Source organism: Drosophila miranda, chromosome 2 (assembly GCF_003369915.1).
Source record: "Drosophila miranda strain MSH22 chromosome 2, D.miranda_PacBio2.1, whole genome shotgun sequence".
In the NCBI taxonomy this organism is placed as follows: domain Eukaryota; kingdom Metazoa; phylum Arthropoda; class Insecta; order Diptera; family Drosophilidae; genus Drosophila; species Drosophila miranda.
Window position 1 is genome coordinate 3,805,270 of NC_046675.1, and position 13,902 is coordinate 3,819,171.

Genomic DNA, 13,902 nt, shown 5'->3' on the forward strand with positions numbered 1-13,902 from the left:
GCTTATACATATATATGTACACGAGTGTTCGCTTGGGTGGGTGTCTCTATTGATATTGGACTTTATTTATGCGAACTTTGGACAAGCTAGAAGCTATCCCCGGCCTGGAGAGAGCCACTCTTTTTCGTCCCATCCGATGCTGAACTTTTGGCATGTCAGCTGATAAGAGCCACACGCTGATGCTGATGGTCCCGCTCCTGGTCCGGGCCAAGAGTCCAATATCATGCTAATGTGGCCGCACAGTTGCATCAATTGTTTTTCAATCAAAGTGCCATCAATCTTATTGGCTGTTTGTTTAATTAACGCACGGGCCGGCATTGTCTACCTCACGAGTACGTTGGGACTCGGCAGTGGAAGTGGGAGTGGGAGTGCTTGGGTGGCAGCTGGGAGGAAAAAGAGCTCAACGTAAAATACGTAAGAATATTTCATGCCATGCCAATCCATTTGACCCCCGGTCACGCCTGATTGCCACGCATCCGAACCCCTGATGCAGCTCCCCCTGTCCCGACTGTTCTGTGCCATTTTTCTTTCGCATTTCACTTCTTAACTTTGTCCATGTCTTTTGCGTCCATTAAGTGTGTCTGTGCTAAGACTTGGAAATTGTCTTTTGAATGTTTCAATTACACGCCTTCTTAAGCACAGCTTCTCTTTCAAATTGAGCCAGCCCCTGTCCCAGTCTGTCCCAGTCAGACTCCAGGACTTCGGGACTCCGGGACTGCTCTGCTGCTTCCCTGTTCGGATGGGAGAGAGGTATCGGATCTGGGTTGCCGTTTCCTTTTCGCATCTTTCCTTTTCCTTTTCCTGTTCCGTTCTGTTCTGTTCGGTTCGGTTTTTATGCGCCAATACTCGTAAAGTGAAATACAGAGATAGTCGAGGAATTTACTGCCTTTAGAGTAGGCTACAAGGTTTATCGTGTGCACACTGTGCATGTGTGATTCGCTCTACGTCTCCCGCTGCCTTGTACTCCAACCGTCAGCCAATTTCGTTAAACACTTTTGCCTTAAACCATTAATTTCCTATATGCTCGACTTGTACGTGCTGCTGCTGCTGGCTCCTCGATCCCAGCCCCCCCCCCCCCCCGCTACCCCGCTCAATGGAAAGTTAATTTTATTGCTAAAAGCGGGTTAAGTGCTTGACGCACAGCTGAGTGCCTCTATTCTGTGCCCTGCGTGGAGGGGGAGGGGCAGGGTGCTGGGTGATGGGGCCAGATGGATGATAGAAATCAAATTTGCTTTATGATATGTATGCTAATTTGGTGTCTGGTCCAGACTGCGACACGGATGAAAGAGAATCGGATCCAGCCGAAGTACTTTTACTACTGCATTGCATATGATGATGATGATGGGACCCTGATTTCGAACTGAGGCTACTTACTACTCTTAGATGTTGAGATACAAATGCATACGATGGGAATTCACTTGGAAGATACTGAGGGAAGACTGTACAGTACGAAACTTCCTTGAGGAAAGCTGTGTTCCCGAGGATATTTATTTATTTTGTATTCTGCAAGTTTTACTTATATTTCAAGCACTTGTCACAATCAACATTTACTGATTGATTTATTTTATTATTAATTTGAATGTGAATATTTTTTGTTTTATTTTTTTTTTTTTTATTATGTACATACTGGTATTTATCTTTATTAATTTCTAGTAAAGTTCAAGCTTAAATTGCGTTAAATACTAGTACTCATCGCAAATGACATCAACTCCCCTTTGGACTCACTCAAAGTGCTGGGAAAGCCATTAATATAAACACAGGCAATTTGAACATCGAAATAAATGTATAAAATGTATAGAGTCTTTGGTGATAATGCGAATAAATCAATCGAAATAGCCGCAAAATCAAATGATGCATGAATAAAATCCAAAAACCGTTCGGCGTGCCAAACAATATTTTCCAGAGGCCGAATCACCTCGAGGTCAAAGTACACGTGCATACATATGTTGCGGTGGGCATTCATGTATGCGGGGTTAACACTTGGGCATATCACCAGAGAGAGAGCAACCGACATGACACTTGAAAGCAAATTAAATAGAAAATTGCGTTTTTCCAAAAGTCATCCCGGAAAATGGTTGTGAAATTTTATACATAATTGAATTTTTGGTCAGGCACAAACAGAGAGATACGAGTACACTCGATCTGTGCATACAATTACCTAAACACATAGACAGTTGAGGTCAGGTCGGGTCGGGTCGGGTCAGCAGGGGGATGACCAGGAGGCGTGGCCCATTGGCCTGTGGCTGCTGCTGCACCACACGCCAAACAATCGGAAACCGAATGTCATCTTCAATTTCAAATTCAATTATAAAACAAATTGGTTCGAGAGCAAATACAGAGCGAGATTGAGATTGTGGGGATGTGCAGGGGTATGGGCAGAAGGTGGGGGAGACGGGACACGGGAGAGTACTCATCCTCGAGGCGATATCAAACGGCAAAATCCATTCATCCACTTTGCAATGGAATTGTGTCCAGTGTGGAATAAATGTAATGAAATGTTAACAAATGACAACAGGCTGGCAAACAAGTAGCAAAAACCACAAGGGTGGCAGCCAGCCCAGTCACCGCAGACTTCTCTCCATCTCCGCCGCCGTCTCCGCCTCCGCCTCCGAGTCCTTCCTGACCAGCGCGCACACGGAGTCGAGTCAGAGAAGAGCTCGTCCGCCACGTATCGAATTAGTCTGATGAGATTTATTGGCTCAAGTCCCACTTGACCAACGGCCCAGACAATTATGGATTAGTGCCATTTGTTCCCAGCTTCATCGGGATTTGATATTTCACATGGTCGCATGACATTGATGATGCTGATGCTGATGGCTGCTGCTGCCGACGACCATGACGATGACGATGACGATGAGGATGATTATTTGGCATAATATGGCACCGATTTTCAACGCCTTTGATTGCGGGCTCTCTATTACCTAAAGGGCATTGGATTACATTACCATGCCTGGTGGCGGCCCACACACCCCCAGTCCACCCCCAACCAGAGCCAAGCCATGTCCATGTCCGTATCGGTGTCCTGCTCCGACCCACGCATGTCAACGCCGGGGCCCAGCCCCCTTGTTGCCGGTCCTTTGGGGGAATTTGTCAGAGCATCAGCAGCGTTAAGGTGCCAATTAAGGGCTTTTTAGTATCAATTACAAAATCGCACGTTTCCACACCTTTCCTTTATCAATGTGCCAGGCCGGCCTTCGTGTGTGGGCGTCCTCGCTCTCCTGTGATACTGATGCCGGTTCCACTTCCAGTTCCGATGATGCTGATGCTGATGAGCTTGGGGGCTTCTCGTATGCCTCGTGTTGCGCTTCCGCCACTGACATGTTGGTCAGCATCAGCATCCACAGGGGTTTTGCTTTAGCCTCTCCGACTCCTTTCCACGCAGCTTGTTGGGGTTCTGTCCTTGTGGAAATTGTTTTCTGGCATTGTTTTTATTGTTATTTTCGCTGGTTTACTGTGCTTTTTTTGGCTTCCTTGTCACTCGGTCTTTGACAGCGTCGTTTTGCCAGTGATTTATTGTCCTGTCATTGGTAAATTGGGATTGTCATTAAAGTTCCTGGATTGGCGATAGAATAATCGACAGATTACTAACGAGGAGGATATTTGGTTTCACTTTATTTTTATACCGTGGAATATAAAGAAGGTATAACCATTATTCCAATCTATATTTGTACAAATCAGAGTTTACACAACCCTCGACAAATGAGAATAATGTTGAATAGATCCTAGGTCAGAAATAATGGAATATTCAACAGACGTTTGAATACATTTATGCTTAATTGAAATCTATTTAATTTAGCATGTACTTACTTAAACACTAAATATTTAATTTAAATATGGTATGGCATTTTTCTTTGAGTGTATTTACGATGATTTGGCATAATTTGGGACCGATATTCAACGCTTTTGCTTGCGAGTATATATAATATATATGATATCATATGCTATCCCCACAAAGTTCATCTGATCTCTTATGCCACGGACACTTGTCTGATTATTCACGGCTAACTTATTTCGATCGATAGATATAGAGACTACTTTGTCCCTTATTTGGGACCTTTCATCGGCATTTTCTCAGGCGTTTTCCCATGGAGTCTTTAGTCACACTTTCACACATGTGTCTGTTTGCGGTTTGATCCGGTTCTCCATACACTCAAATTCACACTCCAGGTGGCAGCTCAAGAGAGAGCAGCCATCTACATAGATGGGTGTAATCCACACCCGAATCCCATGGCTGCGTGTCTAAGTTACACCCAATTTCTACTCGTATTACAAATTAAAATGTGCCGCAACCCACATAGACAGACAGACAGACGGACCCATTTCCACGGACGGAGAGACACAGGGAGAGTGCGGCATGACAGCGTTTTAAACTGATTAGCTGACACTAGGAGCTGGCTGCCTTTCTCCGTCTAGGGCTGGGGCTGGGACTGCGGCTGAGGCTGAGGCTGCCACGGGTCAATGAGATGCTAAGCGTATGACAGGCATTGAAGGGGTGTCGTCGGAGCAACCTTCAAAAAGATTGTTTAATTTTTAAGCAGCAGATCTCCCAGCATCTGAAAAAACTCTCTCGACGGTCGGCAAGGATTTACCGGAATTTGTTAGATGTTGCTTTGTGGCTTTGACAGTTTTTGGGGGGATTGATGGATTTGCCTTTGCTTCTGCTTCTGCCACACTCACAGTTCAGTGAGCATATCCTGTCGGGCCGGGGGCATTGATTTATTTGCCTGGCATTCCCAATTTAGTTTTTTAAAGTTTCTGCTAAACGCCCAAAACTGTCAACGGTGGGCCAGCGTTTGGAAGAGAATGGGGATGAGGCCGGGAAAACTCATCTGGGGTTTATGATTAATCGCTGGTAATTATATTGATTAATTGCCTTATTAGAGGCGTCGCGTCGGCTCTAGGCGTGAGAATCGAATCCGGCTGCTGTTATGGATCATAATTCTCTGCCATGAGCCGTTCGGTTAGGGAGCGTGCTATGATTTGTTGTAAGGAATACTTTAAAATAGAACAGCTCCGTTCCGTCCCATTCCAATCGATCGCCCCTCTTTAATTACCAGAAAAACCATTTGGCGCAAATGTTTTCCTTTGTTTACAAGAGAGCAAACTGCTCCTGATGCTCTTACTCCTGGTCAAGCAGCTATAATATTTCATTACATGCTGCGCTTTTGCTTGTGTTAGCCCGCTCCTCGTTTTTTTTCCGCCGTTTGCCGTTGCCGTTTCAGCCATTTCGACGGGGCACTTAAAATTAAGCGTGCCCAAATCCCCAAAGACCACAAGCCCAACATAAACAAACTAACCGAATGAATGCAGCCCGTCCTTCCCCAAGGAATACGCCAGGAGCCAGGAGCCAGGAGCGGGCTGTCGGCTGTCGGCTGTCGGGCCACCGCAATCATAAAAATAATAACCACATTATTGTGTTTAATAATGAAAAATATCATTTTCGGCATAACTTTTGGCTTTTGTTTGTGCAGTCCACCCCAAAGCTGTAACCAAAAGCAGAGCCAGACCCACCATTCGAGCCATCCTCCAAGGAACGCCCGCATTTTGGTTGGTCGTTGGGATCACAATCCACAGCAACCCTTAAAAGTCCGCCTAAGCATATTTTCTAAATTATCGCCGGCTGTGGGGGAGTCTCGGAATCGGAATCAGAATCGAGTGCCTTTTCCCTAATTTGTGGGTGCACACCCCACACCCCCACATTTGCCGCCCCTGGCGGCAGGCATCTAAAAGGGGTGCGTCTTGAGTACCTGCTGGCATCCACATCCACATCCACCCTCCCGGGTAGGACTTTGTTGTTTTTATTGGCATGTTGACTCTTGAAATTAGTTTTTAATATGCGCAAATACTTTTGCATATTCGGCCCAAGTGCCTCCCCATTACACCACCCCCCCCTCCCCATCCGGAAGCCCAAATACCGCCATATGCCCTTATCAGATATACGTACACACGTTTATATACTCGTATAAAAAGTGTAAATATTTGTTAACAACCAGAATGCAATCCACCAAATTGTTTACCCATTCTCCCCCCCTTCACCCCACCCCTTCGGTACAGAGAGGGAAAAAATCGCTGCATATTGACATCAATTAAAGTGCATCAAGTCGACACTCAAACAAACAATGTAATTCACAACAAATGTGTTTGAAAATAGCTCGCCTCCGAATCCGAGCTCGAATCTGAATCCCGGCAAACGGTAACAGGAACTATTCATTAGCTACCCCCAAGGGGCAGGCAAGCGGCAAGCGGCACACACAAAAAAAGGTCCAACAAGGACCAAGCCACAGCATCCCAGTCGGGGGTATAGCTACCCTTGTTTCAAAAAACTTCATGTGGCCAGATTCGGAAGCAGGAGCAGGAGCTAGAGCCAGGGCCAGAGGCGACAGGCGGCGACGGCGGCCACATTTGAGTGCGTTGATTTGCGCCTTGAGCTCTGTTTTCCAGGGCGGGCCGTAGAGGTCAACGGGAATAGTTCTATAATGAACAAAACACATTGTAAATTGTCCTGCTGGCATGGTAAATGGGTGCCAGTGTGCAGGGACCCCACAAAATAGAGATATACACTCGGAGAAAAGTTACAGATGGAAGAGAAAATGAAATTGGTGGAAGAGGAAACCCAAATGGAAAAGAAACTTACTCTGATTTGGTACCCAGGATTCCCAGGAAGTACCTTCTAAAAAGTGGCAGCTACGACTTCCATCTACTTGAAATTCTGCAGTGCATCTGGCAGGCATCTCTCCCTTCTGGCACTCACTTAGGCATGCAAACAAAATGGAAACTCCAAGTCGACCCCAACTCGATTTCCTTTGGCATTCTGCTAAGTGTAGCTGGGTCGGGTCGTTCGATGTAAAAGGCAAATTAGCAAAAACCAGCCCGGCAATTTAAAATAAAATGTTCTCGGGCAATACCAGGCAGCAGGCAGAGAGAAGAGAGACAATTCTCAACTGCCTTTTACTCTATTAGAAACTTGTCCCCAGACGATTCAATTTAACTACCCAAGGCACAAAAGACACTGACACTGCCACTGCCACTGCCACTGCATTGGGCTGCCATTCCATGCTCGGTTGAGGCACGCACAAATCACTGCCACAGCCAGGACGAGACCCTGCCCCAGCCCTACCCACCACCAAGGGCAGGCGATACAATACACATGCAAAACTGCTGCCACAGCTAATTTAATAATTTATCATTTGGCTGCGAGGCAACAACAAAAGATTATTTAAATTCGCGTGCTACACGGCCGGGTAGAACGGATCGTATGGGATGAGATGGGTTGGATCGGGTTGGGATAGGACACTGTTAGGGTTGTGAGTGCAATTACAAGAAGTGTCGAGCCGCTGGCAATGCAGCGCAATAATTTACAAATTTCCACACCCCCCAAATTGAAGAGCGGTACGGAATTTAAGGAGGAAAGGGGTGCAGTGAGGTGTATCATTTGTTAAATTATTTAAAATTAAATGATGTGGCAGAATTCAAATTTCTCAACTTTCGGGAGAGTGCCAGGCACTATTCTAATTGGCGCAACTAATGGCGAATGCAACGAATCGTAAAGCAAATCGCTGACAAAAGGCAACCAAAGCCTTGACAAACACAGGGCGAACCCTTTGACGCGGAGAACTGGAGTTGCGAGCTCTTGAAACAAATTTGTTTACGCTGCGTTGTGAAATATTTTGATTTATATAGACAGGCACTCGACACATCTCTCGGCATCACAAACAGGAGAGCAGAGCAGAGCAGAGCAGAGCAGAGCAGAGCAGAGCAGAGCTCTCGTCCTCCTGGTCGCATGTGTAATCCTTTCGTGCCCATTTCAATTGTTCGATTTGACAAATTGATTTTCACTTTTACTCGCTCGAATCGGTTCGCTCTGATTGCTTTTGGCTTTGGTTTGTTTGCTTTGGAAATTGGCATTTTCGTTGCTGCTGCCGTTGCTGCTGCTGCTGCTGCTGCTGTGTCTCTTTCACATTTTTTGGCCACATGTGCGTAAATATTTATTTAGTTCTGGCCATACCCACACCACAACCAGTTTAGTTTAGGCCCCGTCCTGGACTACCACCGCATTGTCGCCCATCATTTAAATGCATGCAAATTGTTGGCTTTTCTCCAGCTCCAGCAGCTCCCCATCTCTCTCTCTCTCACGTTCTACACTCGCCTTGACTCGATTACGAGATGCGCTAACAGGACCACAACAACTTGGTTGAAATTTATGTGCCATTGGGCACAAGGCAACGCTTTAGCCGAAAAAGCGCAAAAAACAAAGGGAATATTAATTGGTTTTGCAAATGGAGTGCGCTATCCAAAATGGCGCTGCCCAGCTAGTGCACATAGCTGGTAACTTGGCCTTTTGTTCTGGCCATAAGTGGAGAACATTTTTTCCGCCCCTAGCTAGGCTTACACTGAGAGAGACTAGCAAACCCTAAGAAAAACCAAGAACTCATTTGAAAGAACACGGGGAATAGGGAATTCCCAACAAATTTCGACAGGCTTGGTAGATGATTTTTCGATGAGTTTCAAGGATATAAAGAGTAGACAAAGAAAATACAGGAAATAGTAAAGAAACACTCTCTTCTCTCTCTATGGCATTTGCTATTCCTTTCCTTCACACATAAGAAGTCGATGATTCCGTGGCTACGTCTGGAGATACATATAGAAATGATCCAGACATAAACTTTTGAACTGAGAAGAATTTCGTGAGGGTCCCTGATACTTTTTGCACCAGGGACCATGCTAATTCTCTGTATAATACATCCTCAATATATCAGAAAGGATTGCCAAAGAATGCCATCAAAAAGGATTGTTATGCGAAGTGGGATTCACCTGAGGGATAGCGTTTTTCAGGCACGCCAAACAAGCTCGATTCCCTTACACCTTCTCCAGAGATGGAAACACTCTTAAACCTCGCTTGCATGTACTGTTTGACTTGAATTTCTCTCAGTGCAGTGAGTGAGCTTTGCATATAAAATCATAATTTTTTGTCTTGTCCGCCATGTCACTAAACCGGCCATTGTTCTCGTAAACTAAACCCGGCAATTGCAGATTGCTACCCCCAATTCCGGCCGACACATTTTCTATGTAGTCTATGTAGTATCCTTCTCGTACCTTTCGTCCTCGTACCTCCTCTGACCATCTCGACCACGTTGGCGAATATAAATTGCGGCTTTATCAAAGCTCACGTCAAATCTCGTTTAAATTAATGAGTTTGAGCACTTTTTTGTGTGTGTTTGGCTCGCTGTTAGTCACACGGCTGGCGCCTCTAGTTTGAAATTCCGTTTATTTATGCGTCATAAATTGCAAGAAAAAACGATGGGGGCTGCAACCGGAGACCAGACCGTGATGCCAAAGGCAAGACAGGAAGCTGCGCCGCCGGGCAAAGCGTTAAAATTATGAAACATTGTTTGGCACTTTGCGATGAAAGCCGAAATCGATTAGGGGGGGGGGAAGCGATGGAGGAGGGCCCAATGAAGCGCTCTTCCGACTCTTCAGTCCTGTCCCGGCAAGTGTGAAATGAGCAGCGGTTAAGTAGTCATAAACTTCCAGGCGCAGATCCACAACAACCCACAGAGCCTGCCTCGAGTTAATTAAAATGTTTAGCCTGCCGAAGTGTTGATAATGACAATCTATATGTATATATACACAGGGCGGAGCCAGGACATAGGAGAGCGAAGATGGGCTGCAAAGTTATTAAAGTTATTGTGGCGTGTAATTAGCTGACGAGCTGTCAACAATATAAGAGGCCTCTGCCCCAGCTCCAACCCCAGTCACAGGACTGCCTCCAGCGGATGGATCATTTTACGGGCCTTTCCTTGCTTTGTTTGTCGACTGATAAATCAATTGCGGAGGCGCTGATTCTGATTCTGGTGGGGGCCCCGGGGTGAAATCTTCCCCAGTTATTTGTTTAATTGACTTGTGAGCAGCGTTTCAGCCTGCCCTCCCCTGCCCGAACAGACTCCGACTCTGACTCTGCCCGTCTATAACTAATTTTGTGATTTGGCATGCTGTGGCGTAAATTAGGGGTCCTATTACAGGACGTGGTACGGGCATGGCAAATGCCGGCACAATTGTGTCACGCAGTCGAGTCGGCATCTCTTTTATCATCTTCGAATTTAGTGCGCTTCCGTTTACATACCACCTTTCGATTGGTCACAAGGCGCCGCCGGCTCCAGTTGCAGGGCCACTGATTGCCTTTCCCCTCGCTTCAGTATGGAGCCTGCAATTGTTTTTCATATTAATTAATTTAATTTGTTGCCGGGGCGAAAGTTGGCAATCCTAATTGAAAAATGCGCCTAAGCTGATAATTAGCATTTTCCGAAGGGAATGGGAGAGGGAATGGGATTCAATTACTCATACTTGGGGCGTGAATGGAAAAGTTTTGGACAGTCGGGAAACTTTTGCCTTAGTTCCCAGGCTGCTGTCCTTCAAGTGACCGCTGCTGCAACTCTAATTGGGCACAAAATACACACACACACGCACACACACACACGCAGGACATTGCAAATTGTTTTATCACAGTTTTGGGGCAACCTTTTGTCGGAGTCCTAGCACCCCAATCCCGCTCCCACTCTTCCGGCCACACACTCAATTAAAACTCAAGACCCATCATAATGCCTGCGCCTTTTAGTCTTGATGTTACAACCTTTTCGACACTTTTTCGTTTGGTTTTTTCCTATGAAAAAGGATTTATTTTGATTCTTTTTCTGCACAATTTTTTGTCGTGTTTTGGGGGAAAGGTGGACATCGTCGGCATCTGAAAAGTGTGTAAAGTTTAAAGAGCCTTAAGGGATTATGCGCACAAATGTGTTGAAATTCGGGTCTTAATGATAGACCAAAAAAAAGACAGCAGAAAAAAATGTTGCTGAAATGCGGCTCGGCTCCAAAAAAAAAGGACAAAAAGGACAAACATTTCGGGCCGTGGCTTATGGCCATTTATAGATAAGAAGGTGGCCCGGAAAATTGCCAAAGCTCAGGCACTCGACCCGATTGACTGGCTGCTTATTAGTGTCCTGCCAACTGTGTCCCCTGTCCGTTGGCCACTGTACAGCTGTGACAGGGATAAGTGAGCATAAGCCCACAAAGGAGCAAAGGAGCCTTTGCTTTCCAGGCAACATTTGCCAAGATTTCAGCCCCAGCAGTCCGAAAATACGGCAGGTGGCGGTCTGTCCCGGTCTAAGAACTAATTTTCATTTAATATTTTTGTAATATCCCTTTATTTACATTTATTTGTTTGTTCAGCATTGACTCGCTGACATTTCTACCCGCTGATGTTTGCTTGCCCGATTGTTTGTCTGTTTGTCCCTTCTAAAATCTGTCAACTTCGAGGCATTCGAGACTCCGCTCAAGTGGACTTCTCGAGTGACTCTCCGGGAGATGACTCGTCGCGTGTCCAAATATTGTTGTTTACACAGCCTCTAAGGGGACAGCTCGGACAGTGATTCGGAAGGTTGTAAGGTCTAAGGGGATAGTACCAAAAATGACAAGAATTATAACAAAATATATGAATACAATTGAGTCTTGAGGATCATAAAGAAACCTTATCCACGGGTAAATACTAACTGATCTCTGGCTGTAGCTAAAATTCTGAACAATCTGATTTGTACTAACTTTTTCTTTTCTCCATCAACGAGCTATCTATTTCTCTTGAACTGCATTAGTCCCTGTAACAGCCGTCAGTTTCCGTGTAGCCTCAGTGTATCCCATGAGTAGTGGAATTATTTCAACACTTTCCTATTTCAAACTTTCAATTCTGTAAGCTCTGCACAGCCCGATGCTGCCATTATTCCCATTCTCTATTTGGCCAACTTTCAGCTCGAAAATGTTACCTAGACAAGATGCTACAATGTGCCTAAGCACTAGCCATTCGAAAATTCCTTTGGGCTTATACTCCAAACCCATCCCGAGGCCTTCCTTCCTGTCCCCGCCCAAGCATCGCCCATTACGGGCAACAACAATGGGAAATAGCAAAAACAAAAGGCAATCAAAAAAGGCGCACTGCTTAAAATAAAAAATAACAAAAAAAGAGGAAACTGGAAACAGAAAAGGAAATACTTGCAACTAAGTTTCCACTCTTCATGGCCGTGGCCGAGGAGGGTAAATTATATTACGTGAGAGTGCACATGGTGAAATTCCCAAACTCTACTTAGTGTCTCATCATCAGTGACGGAGATGGTGGGGCGACGGGGGGTAGACGGTGTGGGAGTGGTGCTGATGGTGGTGCGTTCCGGTAGGAATCAAATATAAAATACATTTAAAAAAGTAAACTTCTAGGTATTAAGAAGGCGAATGCCGAGCAGAGGCGGGCAAAAGAATCGGCATCAGAAACAGCAATGGAATCGGAATAGGAATCGGAATCGGAATCGAAATCAGAGAGACAAAGCCGAGTGGATGGGACACTAAGTAGCAAATGCAACTGACTCTGTGGCAAGTGGCTTACACTTACACTGCCATCCTGCCACTGCCACTCTCGAGAGGGTGGGGGCGTATGTTAATTTGGTTGCTACACAAAGTGAGATTGATTTCGGCATCCGTACACTTGACTTGAGTCGATTTAAAATTTCTGCCACCACAACAGCAGCATGAAATATTCAAATGGAATTCAATCGCACACACACACACACAGTTCGATTTGTTCTCGAGTGCGACTCCAGACATAGTCCGGACATAGAGAGCCATAGGATTCCGGATTGTTGATTCCGGATTCCGTGTCTGGGCCAGGCCCAGGGACTGCCAGCTCTTAAGTGCGGTTGCAAATGTCAATTGGCCGTTCGGCCAAAATCGAACCTGGTAACCGATTGCATTTTAATTTTCCATCTCCCTTTGGGGAAATGCTTTTCCTGCTGTGGCTTCTACGTCTCCTTCTGCTGGAGAGATTGGCAAACTCTCTCTGGCATCGATCTCGTTTTCTTATTTACATTAAAAGTTGTTTGCATTCACTTAAAAGGATAAGCAATGTCCTTTTAATGGGTTTCAAATTGAATAAAGGATTAAGTTGTTAGTTTAAAATTGAATTGCGTACGCTCGTTCGGTTCAGGACCAGCCAGCCCAAAGGGTTAGTTTCCGCCCCAGGGCCCTGGGCCCAGGGGCTGCAAACCCATTTCACGCTGCTGCCCGGAAATCGAACATCGAACAATGAAAAACAAATATGTGAGTAAAAACCAATAGATATAACGACCTGAAGCCCATACACTAATTAGCAACGGCTAACACATTAGCGACACGACAGTCCTGGCAACCAGCAGCCAAATCCTCACAGGACCAGATAGGCATTGCGCTCTGGGGTTGACAGTTGACAGCAATAGCAACCAGCAATAATTATTTGGCAATTTTGGCAAATCAAATTGATGCGCGGGGCATTGTCATGGCGACCAGATGCGTGTACCGCCTGCAGGTGTCGCAGCGCATCCTGCAAGTCCTTTGCTCACTTTCTGCCAGCGTAAAACTTTAACGAGCACATTAGCAACATCCCCGGAATGAGTCGCATTCCATTCATTCTGTGGTGTGGCAACGGGAGCAGGCAGGCAGGCAGGCAGGCAGGCAGGCAGGCAGGCAGGCAGGCAGGCAGGCAGGCAGGCAGCTATTTGTTAAGCCCACCTCATGCTGCGGACCAGGACTGGGGCAGAGCCTGGGCTCACAATTAGTTGCCGGTCGGGTTGCTCATTTTAAAACTGCCAAGTGAGGGCCAACCCAAAGCTTAGTTTCCCGTCTCGTCTCGTTCTTATTAAAACAGATTTCCTCATTATAGCCGTACCTCCAGAAAACCAAAGCAATTTGCAAATGTCCTGTGCCCGAGTGGCTGGGGGGACTCTTTGTTCGTCTTTGGGCATTTCGAGAGCCACCGCAGTTGTGTCTGCCCCCCAGATTGGGGACTAGTTTCCGTTTGGAGGGGGTCCCTTGGGGACGACGGTCCTGTGTTGT